Below are 14,587 nucleotides of genomic sequence, written 5' to 3' on the forward strand. Positions count from 1 at the left end.
CTCCCCATAAATTACTAAGTGACATTGCCTGAACCAAGTGATAAATGTTAACATCACTAATATTGGGCAAACCCGTATCATATGCTTCCTGTGATATAATGCACCAAGAAGATACATTATCATTTTATGGTATTCCTGACAAAAATGCATTACTTGAATCAAATCATAAGACATTTTACAAAATAACTGGCCTACAGTTAAACGTGAAGATTAAGAACACAAAGGCTGAGTATGTGTTCCAGTTTAAAGGAAACCTAAAGAGACTTGACAACTAAATGCAATGCTTGATCCTGGACTGGATCCTGGACCCCAAGAAAATATGTAAACATATAAACTTAGCTATAAATATAAACCGCCAAAATTTGACTATGGGCTGTCGATTAGATCATGTATTATATTGATGTTACATTTCCTGATTTTGATACTACTGCAGTTATGTAAGACAGCATCTTTGCTCTTAGGAAACACGCACTGAAGAATTTAGTCATAAAGGGGCACAAGGTCTGCAACTCATTTTCAAATGGCTCAGAAAAAAAATATATGTGAGTATGTATAAATACGTATATAGAGAGGAATAATCAGGCAAAAAGTAAACAATAAGTGAATCTAGATAAAGGGAATGTGGAGTTCTTTGTACTCTTTTTACAACTTTTCTGTAAGTTTCAAATTATATCAAAATAAATTTAGAGAGGGAGGGAGAGAGAAGAGATAAAGTCAGTCTGTCCTCAAGAAACTGTACTTTAGTTAGGAAAACACAGTATCTCAACTAATACATTGTTTTAAATTCAGAAATAAACTTAAGGGAAAAAAATAGGCTGACAAACATTTTTACCAAATAAAATAAAATAATGCAGTCTAAGGTCCCTAAAATATAACTGCGTATTTCTCTAACACATGATTTTTATTATCCTATGCATATATTACCATTCCTAAATTGCATTTGCCTGGTTCACTCAGTAACATTTTTAGCTTATTTTGGTCATCATTAAATTAGTTTTAATGCAAATAAAAGCTTACCACTTCAGAAAAATACTCAACAGACATTCTTTCATAGAGGCAAAGCCAATCATTTCTAACCTTTAGATAAAAAAACCAAGTAACTAAAAAAAAAAGTTGGTTATTGTCACAGTAGGTCAGGAAGAAACCAGAATTCATTCTAAATCAAAGACTAGTACACTTGACCCGTGAACAACATAGGTTGAACTGAGTGGGTCCATTTTTATACAGATTTTTAAGATAAATACAGTACAGTACTATAAATGTATTTTTTCTCCCTTATGATTTTAAGATGTTCTTTTCTTTAGCTTACTTTACTATAAAAATGTAGCATGTAATACATATAACATTCAAAGTATGTGTTAATCAACTGTGTATTAGTGATATATCCTCTGGTCAACAGTAGACTATTAGTTACATTTTGAGGGAGTCAAAAGTTAAACTCAGATTTTTCATTGTATGGGAGTCAGCACCCTAGTCTCTGCACTGTTCAGGATCAACTCTATTTAATCAAATAAGAAGGCTTACTAAATAAGGACTTCAAGATGAGTTTTTAAGTCGCTTTAAGAATTTTGTTACTACATGTGAGAACCAAGGGAGTAAAACACGTGTACCTTGCTTTTATTTGTTCACATTTTCCCTGAGCTCTTGCCCAACATCCAGATAGCAAGTGCCAGTGTTGACATATCTCCTATTCAACAAAGCTGTCTGCTTTATTTCATCTATCTCATAACATACAAATCCTAGGAAAGACATTTACAACACATTGCTGATAGAAGATACGTTCAATATAATTCCCCATGCAATCAACCAACCCATCTAAATAAAAGTCACATCACTAAATTATTACAGAACCATTCATCAGTGTCATCATCAGAAAGCTCAACTATTTTTCTGAGTCTTTTCCCTCTTATATTGATGACTATCTTGGTTCAGATCCATACCAAACAGTCCTCAGATTATTCTACCAACTTCCTAACTGACCTCTTTTTTAAATCCGTCACTGTCAAACTAATCTTCCCTAAAAACTTTTTTCATGCCATGATTCTGCTCAAACACCTGCAGGGTTCCCCATGACATTCTGAAGTAAGTACAAACTTTACACCAAATGATTTCACACCCTCTCTGACATGGCCTCAATTTAAATTTTCAACCTTATTTTCTACCCTTCAAACAATCTAAACTACTTAGTATTCTCAAAAAACAAGCGATGCTTTCTTAACTTGGTCTTTGTTCATGTTTTCAACCTGATTGCAACACCTCAGCCTATCAAAAGAATGAGAGAATACATTTCTCTCCCTAAAATCCCACTAAAATGACAGTAAACAATTACAAAAGGGAATAAGCTCAAAGGCAATGAAAGCTAGAGATGGCAAAAGCTTAACCAAAGATCAGAGATTCTGGCAAATTTCTGGAAGACAGAAACAGGTAGAATCATACAGGGAGATGAACCAGACCAGAAGCCATCAAAGCAAGCATTTTCACTCAATATTTATTCAAGAAATATACATTAAGCATACACTATCTGCCAAACATCGTTCTTGAAGCTTGGGTTACAGTTACAAATGTGACAAACAAGGAACCAACTAACAATGAACTTCGATTTTAGTCAAAGTAGAGAAATATTAAACAACAAAAACCAAACAAAAAAATAAGACCCATAACAAGCGTGGTGAAAATTAAGTTAGAGTTGTATGGAAAGTCACAGAGTAGCTATTTTAGACTGGATGTACAAAGAAGGCTTCTTTAAGTAGTGACATTAAACTGAGATATGAATGACGAGAAGGAATCAGACATGCACAGATCAGAGAGAAGATCATTTCTAGTAGAAGATACAAGTTTAGTGTATCAGAGAGTAGGAAGAAAAATTAGTTTGATAGGAAGAGAGGGCCATATCATTTAAGTATTTGTAAACCAAGAAATAGAGTTTGGATTTTATTCTAAGGAAGCCCTCTTGATGGCAATAAGAAGTCATCCCTCACAAAAGGCTGCAGAAGTGGGGACCATTCTTGGAGTTAGAGCATAGAATGGGCAAAGGAATAGAGGTGGGAAAAAGGATGCTGGACAAGAGCCATTATTCCCCACACTGACATTGGATTCCAGGGAAATTTTGGCATTCGCTTCCAGGTTAATGAAACTAGAAAAAACAACTCAAGCAAACTTAAATGCCTTCAGGCGTCAGATGACTAATATAAATACCAGTAGTAACCAAATATAAAATAGGGAGTGGTAGGTAGGGCCTGAGAACTAGAGGACACAACCTCAACTAAAAACATTCAAGTTTTAGAAGGTTTATTCTAGAATTTGATGGTAAGGTTGTACAAACTTGTAAATACAGTAAAACCCACTAAATTTTACACTTTAAAAAAATGAATATTATATCTCAATTAAAAAAAAAAAGTTTAAGCATAATCCTTCTAAACAAAACAAGTTGGATGCTACTTCCTCCAAGAGACCCATGAACTTTGTACCTCTCTATGGCTTTTACAGCAAATCAGCCTTATATTATGTGGTGGTTATACGTGCACTTGCCTTATCACCCTCCACACCCAAGTAGGTTGCAGACTTCAGGAGAGATACCATATAGTAGTTCTCATTTGTCACCCCAGAACAACTACCAAAGAGGCAGATTCTTTCTTCATCTGAATTTCAACTTTTTTTCTATTAAATATTTCCAATCTAAGATGACTCCAAACCTACGATGACATCTAATTTCAAAGGATTCAAAACTAAGGCTGCACTTCTTAAAAAAATAAAGGCTAATTTACCCAATTTTCAAGAAGTACTAATTTCAAGGAACCAAAACACATTTAAAATTAATTTCCCTATCAACAGAATGATTTTTAAAAAATCAAAGAAATTAAAAAAAATTTAAAAAAAAATCAAAGAAATTACTACAATACACTTTGGTTTTGGTGGAATAGTTTGATGATATTTCTATAAGGCTATCTGTTTCTAGGGATAGGTTTGACTCAATAGGTGTATTAATAATATGACTCCCCTAAAGAGTAACAAATGAGTCATAATATGGGTTCCTGTACAGGATACAAACCTAACTCAAACTAATTTTAAACAAAGAATCAAATCAAATTCAAAGTATAAGGATATTTATCAATATGTTTATCACATTGAAACTCTTCTCTCAATTTTCTTCAGCTCCTTTGCTCTCCTTTTCAAGGTTTCATTCCAAAATGCTGTACTATTCTACAACCTGCTTTATTATCTCCATTTCTTTAGATTTTTCTCTTCCCATTCTGTCAAATTTTTTCTCTCCATATCCATGAAAGAAGCTACTCTCAATACCTAAATTTCACACAACTGCTAAAATAGACTTTAAGAATTAGCCAGAACTCTGAATTCACACAATTGCTAAAATAGATTTTTAGAATTAGCCAGAACTCTGAATAGAAACTCAAGGTTGGGAAAAAATCACTTTACTAGTGAATCCCACATACAGTAGTAGTTTCTCTTCCATCTTTATCAGTATTTTACTCTGGCAGGAGTCGAAATCCAACCAGATATAGCTCATTATTCCTGACATTAACCAGCCACAAATGGAAATGGGTAATATTTAATGGTCAAGAATTGCTTTGGGTGAAAATATGGGGAAAAAGCTACTGAAATTTTCAGAATGAGTTTGTAGCGTGTTTAAACAACAAATGCTAAAACATCCTCTAAAATTTTAACACAAAGTGGTTAACAAGAAAACTCAAGTTGGGGCACCTGGGTGGCTTAGCTTAGCCTCTGCCTCTTGATCTCAGAATTGTGAGTTCAAGCTCTGTGTTGCGCTCCATGCTGGATGAGGAGCCTACTTAAAAACAAAAGAAAGAAAAAAGAAAACTTAAGTAAGTAAATCTTTCATTTTTTTATTCTCCACTTTTGAACTAGTAAAGATAAAACCTTCATTATCTTATACCACTGAAAGGGTCCATTTAAAGAAAGTCTGCAACACCTTCCTAGCCCAAGTTGTCTAGGACTAAACAAGGAGTCAGGAAAGACTAGAAATTCTTTTTCTGCCACTAACTACAACTTCAGGCTGAATCATTTAAATCCTTAGTTCTCATTTTAATGTGCAAAAGAAAAGATGGACTAGCAAATCCAAAGACCTCCCCCAACACTTTCCAACCCATTTTTGTCTGAAGTTTTATTTCTCAATTACTGACTTAACTCTAAATAGTCTTAGAGGAGTAAGTGACTCCATCAAGCATAATAACATTCACATTATACAGATCTCAGAAGAAGATGGGAGAAAATGTGGGCAGAAAACTTATTTGAAGAAATAACAGCTGAAAACTTCCCCAATTTGGGGAAGGAAACAGATATCCAAATCCAGAAGGCACAAGATTCATCCTATAGTCAACCCAAGGAGGTTCACACCAAGACACATAATAATTAAAATAGCAAAAAGTAGACATAAAGGAAGAATTTTGAAAGCAGCAAGAGAAAAGCAAACAGTTACATATGGGAAATCCCATAAAGCTATCAGCTGATTTTTTTTCAGCAGAAACTTTGCAAGCCAAAGGAAATAGCATGATATATTCAAAATACTGAAAGGAAAAAAAAATCTGCAGCCAAGAATACTCTACACACTAAGGCTGTCAGTCAGAAGAGCCAAACAGACAAAAGTTACAGGAATTTATTACCATTAAGCAGCCCTACAAAAAATGATAAAGGGACTCTTTGGGTGGAAAGACTAAATAACGGTAAGAAAAAGTAGAAAGCAGAAATTCAGTAAAATAAGCATATTCCTAAAAATCAGTCAAGGGATTCACAAAATAAAAGGATATAAAGTAGGACACCATATACCTAAGTCGTGAGGAAGAGAAGAATAAAGAATGGGTTCAAATTCAAGTGATCATCAACTTAAATAAACTGCTATATACTGAAGATGTTAGATACAAACCTAATATACAAATAAAAAAACATTAATAAAGAATAAGGAGAAAGGAATCCAAGTATATTGCTAAAGAAAGCCAACATGAAAGAGAGCAGAGAAGGATCAGAGAAAATCTATAAAAATGACCACAAAACAAGTAACAAAATGGCAATAAATACATATCTATGAATAATTACCTTGAATGTAAATGGATTAAATGCTTCAATCAAAAAAGACAGGTGACAGGGTGGGTAAAGAAACAAGACCTATCTATACGCTTTCATTCTGAAAGACATCTGCATTTTGAAAGTGAGGGGATGGAGAAACATTTACCATGCAAATGGATAGTAAAAGAAAGCTGGGGTAGCAATACTTATATCAGAAAAATAGACTTTAAAACAAAGACTAACAAGAGATCAAAAAGGACACTACATAAAAGGGACAATCCAACAAGAAGGTATAACAACTGTGAATATTTATGCACCCAACATGAGAGTACACAAATATATAAAACAGCTAATGACACACGAAAGGAAATAATTAACAGTCATAAAATAATAGTAGGGGACTTTAACATCCCACTTAAATCAACGGACAGCTTATCTAAAAAGAAAATCAACAATGAAACAGTGGCTTTGAATGACACACTGAACCAGATAGATTTAACAGGCGTATTTTGAACATTCTATCCTAAAACACCTTCTTTTCAATGCACATGGAATAGTCTTAAGAATAGATTACATACTAGGCCACAAAACAAGTCTCAACAAATTAAAAAAAAAATGAAGTCACATCATACCTCCCTTCTCATCACAACACTATAAAACTAGAAATCAACCACAAGAAAAAATCTGTAAAGAGTATAAATACATAGAGGCTAAATATCATGCTACTACACAATAAAATGAGTCAATCAAGAAATCAAAGAATAAATAAAAAATTACACAGAAATAAGTGAAAATTAAAACACAATGATCCAAAATCTTTGGGATGCAGCAAATGTGGTTCTAAGGGGGAAGATTATAGCAATACAGGCCTACCTCAAAAAGCAAGAAAAATCTCAAGCAACTTAACCTTATACCTAAAGTTAGAAAAAAGGACAAACAAAACCCAAAACCAGCAAAAGGAAGGAAATAATAAAGATTAGAGCAGAACTAAATGATATAGAAACTAAAGAAACAACAAATCAATGAAACCAGGAGATGGTACTTTAAACAGATCAACAAAATTGATAAACCTCTAGCCACACTCTTAAAAAGAAAAAAAGAAAAGAAAGAGAAAACCCAAATAAAATCATTAAGAAGAGAAATAACAATCAATGCCAATTATACAAACAACTCAAGAAAATATTATGAAAGTCTATATGCCAATAAATTGGAAAACTTAGAAGAAATGGATCAATTCCTAGAAACATATAACCTACCAAAACTAAAGCAGGAAGAAATAGAAAAGTTCAACAGACCAATTATGAGAAAAAGAATTCATTTAGTAATCAAAAAACTCCCCAAAAAACAAAAGTCTAGGACCAGATAATTCACAGGCAAATTCTAGCAAACATTTAAGAAGAGCTAATACCTTTACTTCTCAAACTATTCCAAAAAATGAAAGAGAAAGAAAAACTTCCAAATTCATTCAATGAGGCAATCACCCTGATACAACCCTGATACCGCCCTGATCAGATAAGGATACCCCCCAAAAAAGAGAACTACAGGCCAGTATCTCTCATGAGTACAAAAGCAAAAATCCTTAAGAAAATATTAGTAAACTGAATCCAACAATATATTAAAAAAAGAAATAAAAGGCATCCAAATTGGTAAGAAGTAAAACTCTTTTTTTTAGAAGTAAAACTCTTAATATTTGCAGATGACATAAAATATATATAGAAAAATCTAGAGTGAACAAAAAAACTACTAGAACTGACAAATGAATTCAGTAAAGTTGCAGGATACAAAATCAATGTACAGAAATCTGCTGTATTCCTATAACTAATAACAAAACAGTAGAAAGTGAAACAAAACATCCCATTTACAACTCCACCAAAAATGATAAAATATCCAGAAACAAATTTAACCAAAGAGGAAAAAGACCTGCACTTTGAAAATTATAAAACACTGAAAAAAGAAATTCAAGACAATACTAAGAAATGAAAAGACATTCTAGATAATAGGTTGGGAGAACAAATGTTAAAATGTCTGTATTGGGGCACCTAGGTGGGTCACTGGTTGAGTGCCTGCCTTTGGTCAGGTCATGATCCCAGGGTCCTGGAATGCAGTCCCAGATCAGGCTCCCTGTGGGAAGCCTGCTTCTCCCTCTGCCTATGTCTCTGCCTCTCTTTTCCTGTCTCTCATGAATAAATAAATCTTAAAAAAAAAAAAAAAAAAAAGTCTCTATTACCCAAAGCAATCTATAGGTTTAATGCAGTTCCTATTAAAATACCAAAAGCATTTTTCACAGAACTAGAACAAACAATTCTAAAATTTATATGGAATCACAAAAGACCCCTAATAGCCAAAATAATCTTGAAAAAGAAAAAAACTCCAAGTATGCAATCCCAGATTTCAAATTATATTAGAAAGCGGTAGTAATTAAAACAGTATGGTAATGACATGAAAGACACAGAGATCGATGGTATACAATAGAAAATCCAGAAATAAGCCTATAATGATATGGTCAATTAGTCTTTTATAAAGCAGGAATATCCAACAAGAAAAAGACCATCTCTTCAACAAGTTGGTATTAGGAAAACTGAACAGCTACATGCAAAAGAATGAAACTGGACCACTTTCTTACACCATACACAAAAATAAACTCAAAATGGGTTAAAGACCTAAATGTAAAAAAAAAAAAAAAAAAAAAAAAAAAGACCTAAATGTGAGACCTGAAACCTGAAAGGAGAGCATAGGTAGTAATTTTTCTGATATCAGCTCTAGTAACATCTTTCTAGATTAAGTCTCCTGAGGCAAGGGAAATAAAAGCAAAAATAAACTATTGGGACTTCATCAAAATGTAAAGTTTCTGCACAGTGACAGAAACAATCAACAAAACTAAAAGGCAGCCTATGAAATAGGAGAAGATATTTGCAAATGGACATTTCTCATAAAAGGCTAGTACACAAAATATATAAAGAACGAATATAATTTGACACCCATAAAACAACCTAATTAAAAAATGGGCAGAAGACATGAATAAACATTTCTCCAAGGACAACATACATCCAGATGGCCAACATACACATGAAAAGATCAACACCACTCACCATCAGGGAAATACCAAAGAAAAACTACAATGAGATATCACCTCACATCTGTCAGTATGGCTAAAATAAAAAACAAGAAACAAGTGTTGTGAGGGTGTCAACACAACTGCTGGTGGGAGTACAAACTGGTGCACCCACTGTGGAAAATAGTATGGATTAAAAACTAAAAATAGAACTACCCTACAATCCAGTAACTGCACTAAGTTACAGGGAATCTAGCTATTTAAAGGGTTAAATATGGTCTCCTCCCCCAGGCAATTTTATTAAAATCTCCAACAGAAGTTTTAGCCATTTATACTTTTTATTTTCAAATTAATACACCTACATGCAAGAATATTTTAAATCTGAGATGTTTGCATTTTACACATATGCATGCGTATGGTAGGGGGAGGTATTAAAGAAGACAAATTTTGTAAGAAGGATACATCTGACATTTCCAGAATAATTCCTATTCTTTTGTCATAAGCATTCATCAAACAGCTGTTATAGCTAATATATTTTTACCTGATTGTTCATGATTACAAAAAGATTAAATATGTTCTCCCAAAAAGCTTACTAGAAGTAAAAATCATTCATAGGTTCTATTAGCAAATAATCATCTAAATTATCTACACAGATGTCATAACATAGGAGTTAAAGTATTTTAGGCAATTCTCCATTATAAGACAGTATTATAGCTAACACAGCTAGTATATCTTTATAGAAAACACTTACACACTGTCAATAAACATAAACAATGCTGTTATTTAAAATTCTTTAAAAGCTTCAGTTTGTAAGTTAGAAATAGAGCTAACCTATGACCCAGCAATTGCACTACCAGGTATTTACCCTAAAGATACAAATGCAGTGATCCAAAGGGACACCTCCACCGCTATATTTATAGCAACAATGTCCACAATAGCCAAACTGTGGAAAGAACCCAGGTGTCCACTGACAGATGAGTGGATAAAGATGTGGGGGGTGTGTGTGTGTGTGTATACATATATATATATATATGTATACACACATATATATGTATATATATGGAATATTATTTAGCCATCAAAAAGAAAGAAATCTTGCCACTTGCAATGATATGGATGGAACCAGAGGGTATATTTATGCTAAGTGAAATAAGTCAATCAGAGAAAGACGATAATCATATGATTTCACTCAGATGTGGAATTTAAGAAACAAAACAGAGGAGCACGGGGGAAGGAGGGAAAAATAAAGATGAAATCAGAGAGGGAGACAAACCATAAGAGACTGAATCACAGGAAACAAACGAAGATTGCTGAGGGGAATGGAGGGGAGTCGGGGAATGGGGTGACTGGCTGATAGACATTAAGGAGGGCATGTGATGTAATGAGCACTGGGTGTTATATAAGACTGATGAATCACCAAACTACCTCTGAAACTAATAATATACTATATGTTAATTAGTTGAATTTAAATAAATATTGTCTTTAACAAAAATAAAAAGGTTTAGTGATCAGAAGACAATTTATTTTTAAAGATTTTATTTATTTATTCATGAGATACACAGAGAGAGGAAGAGAGAAGCAGAGACACAGGCAGAGGGAGAAGCAAGCTCCATGCTGGGAGCCCAAAGTGGGACTCAATCCTGGGTTTCCAGGATCATGCCCTGGGCCGAAGGCAGGCGCTAAACCGCTGAGCCACACAGGGATCCCCAGAAGACAATTTTTAACAGACCTCTGAAAGAATACAATTTCCATGGATGAAAAATTTCACTGAATATGCTGTCAACCTAATACTCCTTATCCTAATAATTATATTTCTAGAAATGAACTAAAGAAAAAATTATTATTGATTTCATAACCATCAAGTTGGCCAAAATAGTAAGTCTGATAAAACCAGAGGTTGGGGAGGGTGTGGAACGGGAACACTGCTGTAGGGACATATATTATTCCTCATCACGTTGGAAAGCCATTTGGAGATTACATATCTAAAGATCCTTGGACACCTCTAACTGTCCAACTATTTAAGAGACAAATGTCAGGGAAAATGTAAAATAAATTTCACCACAGCATTCTATCCCTCAAAAGGTGAATAGAAAAACTGGCTGTCTGTCATCATAAAACGATGAACCAGATCTACAGGAATCAACATGAATATGGTAAAACAATACTGCTAAGTAAAAAACTGAAAATTTTAGAAGGTAAATATAGTTTGTTTACATATAATTCAAAAGCACAGAAGAACAATAAGTAAAATTTTATGGATACAAATGTATTAAATGCACTAAAACATGAAGCAGAACAACACAAATTGTTACCTGGGGGGGGGAGGATTTCTGTTGTAGCTGTTTGAAGCAAAATATAAACAACTCTTTGAAGCAAAATATAAACAACTGATTACTACTGTTGATAAGTATGTAGATGTCTACCATGTTTTATACTTTGACTTAAAATATTTCAGGGGGTCCTGGCTGACTCAGTGGTAGGAGTGTGTGGTTCTTGATCTCAGGGTTGTGAGTTCAATCCCCACAGTGGGTGTAGAAATTACTTAAATAAAGTAAAAAAAAAAAAAAAAAAGTTTCAAAATTAACAACAAATCTATTTAGTTTAATTTATTTACTTAAACCGTTTCCACCATTTGTATAATTATAGTTCTATTCATGCTCCTCATGGAGTGGAAGACCATGGTGTGTGTGTGTGTGTGTGTGTGTGTGTGTGTGTGTGTATTTATCTCCCTCTCCAGGCAAGGCACAAGTCGCCCACCTCGACACTTGGAGGCAGAAGCATTCCAGTGCACACAATCCCAAATGATACATTACCCTACTGTTCGAGCTTGACTTTAGATATCAGAGTATTTCCGCAGAGGGGGTGCACTGTTCTACAATACCATACTGATGCATGGAGTGGACAGAGCAAGCCCCTATGCCATCTCCCTGCTTCAAAAATCCATTTAATATATTGTTCTTGGATAGAGAACATACCAGATATTAAACTGATAAGAACAGATGCTACACTTGATCTTAGCCAAAAGGCTAAGAAGTGATAAAAATTAATTTTAAGATGAAATTCAAAACATGGACAAAGATGGTGAACAAATACGTTCATTAAAGACAAATATTTTTTAAAAAACAAAATGGGTAAAAAATAGGGGGAGGGCAACTAAATATCCTACAAGAAAAAACTGAGTAAACTGGGGTGTGCCTAATGCCCATTCTGGATATTAACGCAGGTGTTGTAAATTATTCATAAAGTATTTAATGCATGGGAAAATGCCAGTGATGTAACATTAAATGAAAGAAGCAAAACCAAACTGTGCATACAATAATGAGCTATAAAAATACATACATACAAAGATGAGAAAATATACCAAAATTTAAACTGTGGCCATTTGTCGGTGGTAGGGCTGTGTTTTACTTTCTTGTTTTTACATCTTTAAATGTTTCATATTCCCATTTTATTATTATTATTGAAAGGGGGGAAAAAAAGAGAAGGCAAACTGCAAATTCAAAATCTTCTGGTAAAAACTTATGCCCCAATTAAACTGATAAGATCCTGCTTTACTTCTTATTCTAAAAATACTGGACTATGTCAACAAAGATAAGCTTCTTTAAATATTAATATTCACAACCATACAAGCCAAAAGAATTATGCCAATAATTATATAGCTGTATATTTCTACTTTAATGTTTCTAAAGATACTGGTTTAATCTCTTCTACTTCTGGTACTGTCACACAAAATACATGGTCCCTTCATCTGTGCATCAGATAAGGTCATCATATGGAAAATCTCCATACCAAATTTTAATTTATATCATAAAAATAAGCATGTGTAATTAATCATTTAGCTGTAAGAAATGACACAAATAGGGCAGCATGCAACGCGCACATATATATTTCATGACAACTGAAAAACAGAAAATACTGTTGAGAGAAACTAAAGACCTAAATAGGCAGACACACTATGTTGATGGGCTGGAAGATGCAATACTGTTATATGTCAACTGTCCCCATATTGAATTAGGTATTCACTAAGTAATTATAGCCAATATCTGATTCCAAAATTTAGATGGAAAAGCAAATGAACCAGAACAGCCAAAAACAATCTGGTTAAAGACCCTGGGGCAAACCACCTGCCTTTACGACTCACTATAGTCTAAGGAATCAAGACAATGTAGTAATGGCAAAAGAATTGAGAATTATACCAATGTAAAAGAATGAACAGTCCAGAAATGGACTCGTTTTTATATTGTCAAATGGTTTTCAACAGGATGTCAAAGTAGGTAAGGAGGAAAGGAAAGATTTGTTTTTCTAGAATTACTGAGATACAGTTGACAAAGTAAAAGCATTTTTTAACAAATGATGCTGGAAGAGAGAAACATAGTGGGGGCAGAGAAGCCTTGACTTCTTCATCACACCATAAACAAAAATTAATTCAAAACGGATCACAGACTGAAATGGAAAAGCTAAAATTATAAAGCTCCCGGGAGAAAACATAAGATACCCTTTGCAACTTCAGTGTAGACAAAATTTATTAGGACAGAAAAGAGTAAGCCATAAAAGTAAAAACACTTTGATGAATTCCAATATAAAAACTGCTCTTTGAAAGGCACCGTTAAAAAAAATAAAATAAACAGATGGGCGCCTGGATAGCTCAGTTGGCTAACCATCTATCTTCAGCTTAATTCATGATCCCAGGGTCCTGGGATCGAGTCCTCCCTGCTCAGCGGGGAGTCTGCTTCTGTCTCTTCCTCTGCCACTCCCCCACAGCTTGTGTGCTCTCTATCTCAAGTAAATAAAATCTTTTAAAAAATAAAACAGGCAAGCCACAGATAAAATACAAATATATCTGATAAGGGACTTGTATTAAGAATATATGAAGACTTGCTACAACTACATAATAAAAAAAAGACAACCCAATGTTTTAAATGGGCAAAAGAGAAATGCCTGAGTGGCTCAGCAGTTGGGCATCTGCCTTTGGCTCAGGGTGAGATCCCAGAGTCTCAGGATCGAGTCCCATGTCGGGCTTCTTGGGTGGAGCCTGCTTCTCCCTCTGCCTGTGTCTCTGCCTCATTCTCTCTCTCTCATGAATAAATAAAATCTTTAAAAAAAAGAAATGGGCAAAAGACTTGTAGTCACTTCCCAAATGGCTAATATGAGCCTGGAAAATTGCTTTATATTATTAGCAATTAGGGAAATGCAAATTAAAAGTACAATGAGATGCTACTATATATGCATTACAATGGCCAAAACGAAAGACAGTACCAAATACCGTTGAATATATAAAATGATAAAAATTTGCGCTTAAAAAAATAAAAATTAAAAAAATTAAAAATACACCTACCCTATATAAACCAGCATGTCCTCAAAGGTATTTAACCAAGAGAAATAAAAACATATATCCATGAAGAGACTTGTACACAAATGTCATACCAGTTTTATTTGTAAGAACCAGAAATGGAAGCAGTCCAAGTATCTATCAACAGGTGAATAGATAAGCAACCA

At 33.9% G+C, this 14,587-nt stretch overlaps 1 protein-coding gene and 1 pseudogene across 8 annotated transcripts in view; both read right to left on the reverse strand.

The window, feature by feature from the left end:
* The window catches only part of RAPH1 (Ras association (RalGDS/AF-6) and pleckstrin homology domains 1), a 116,556-nt gene that overhangs the window by 91,166 nt on the left and 10,803 nt on the right, over nt 1-14,587 (reverse strand). The gene's annotated exons all lie outside the window — the stretch shown is intronic.
* On the reverse strand, nt 11,949-12,129 carry LOC112656819 (U2 spliceosomal RNA; annotated as a pseudogene).

This window comes from Canis lupus, chromosome 37 (genome assembly GCF_003254725.2).
Source record: "Canis lupus dingo isolate Sandy chromosome 37, ASM325472v2, whole genome shotgun sequence".
Taxonomy (NCBI): Eukaryota; Metazoa; Chordata; class Mammalia; order Carnivora; family Canidae; genus Canis; species Canis lupus.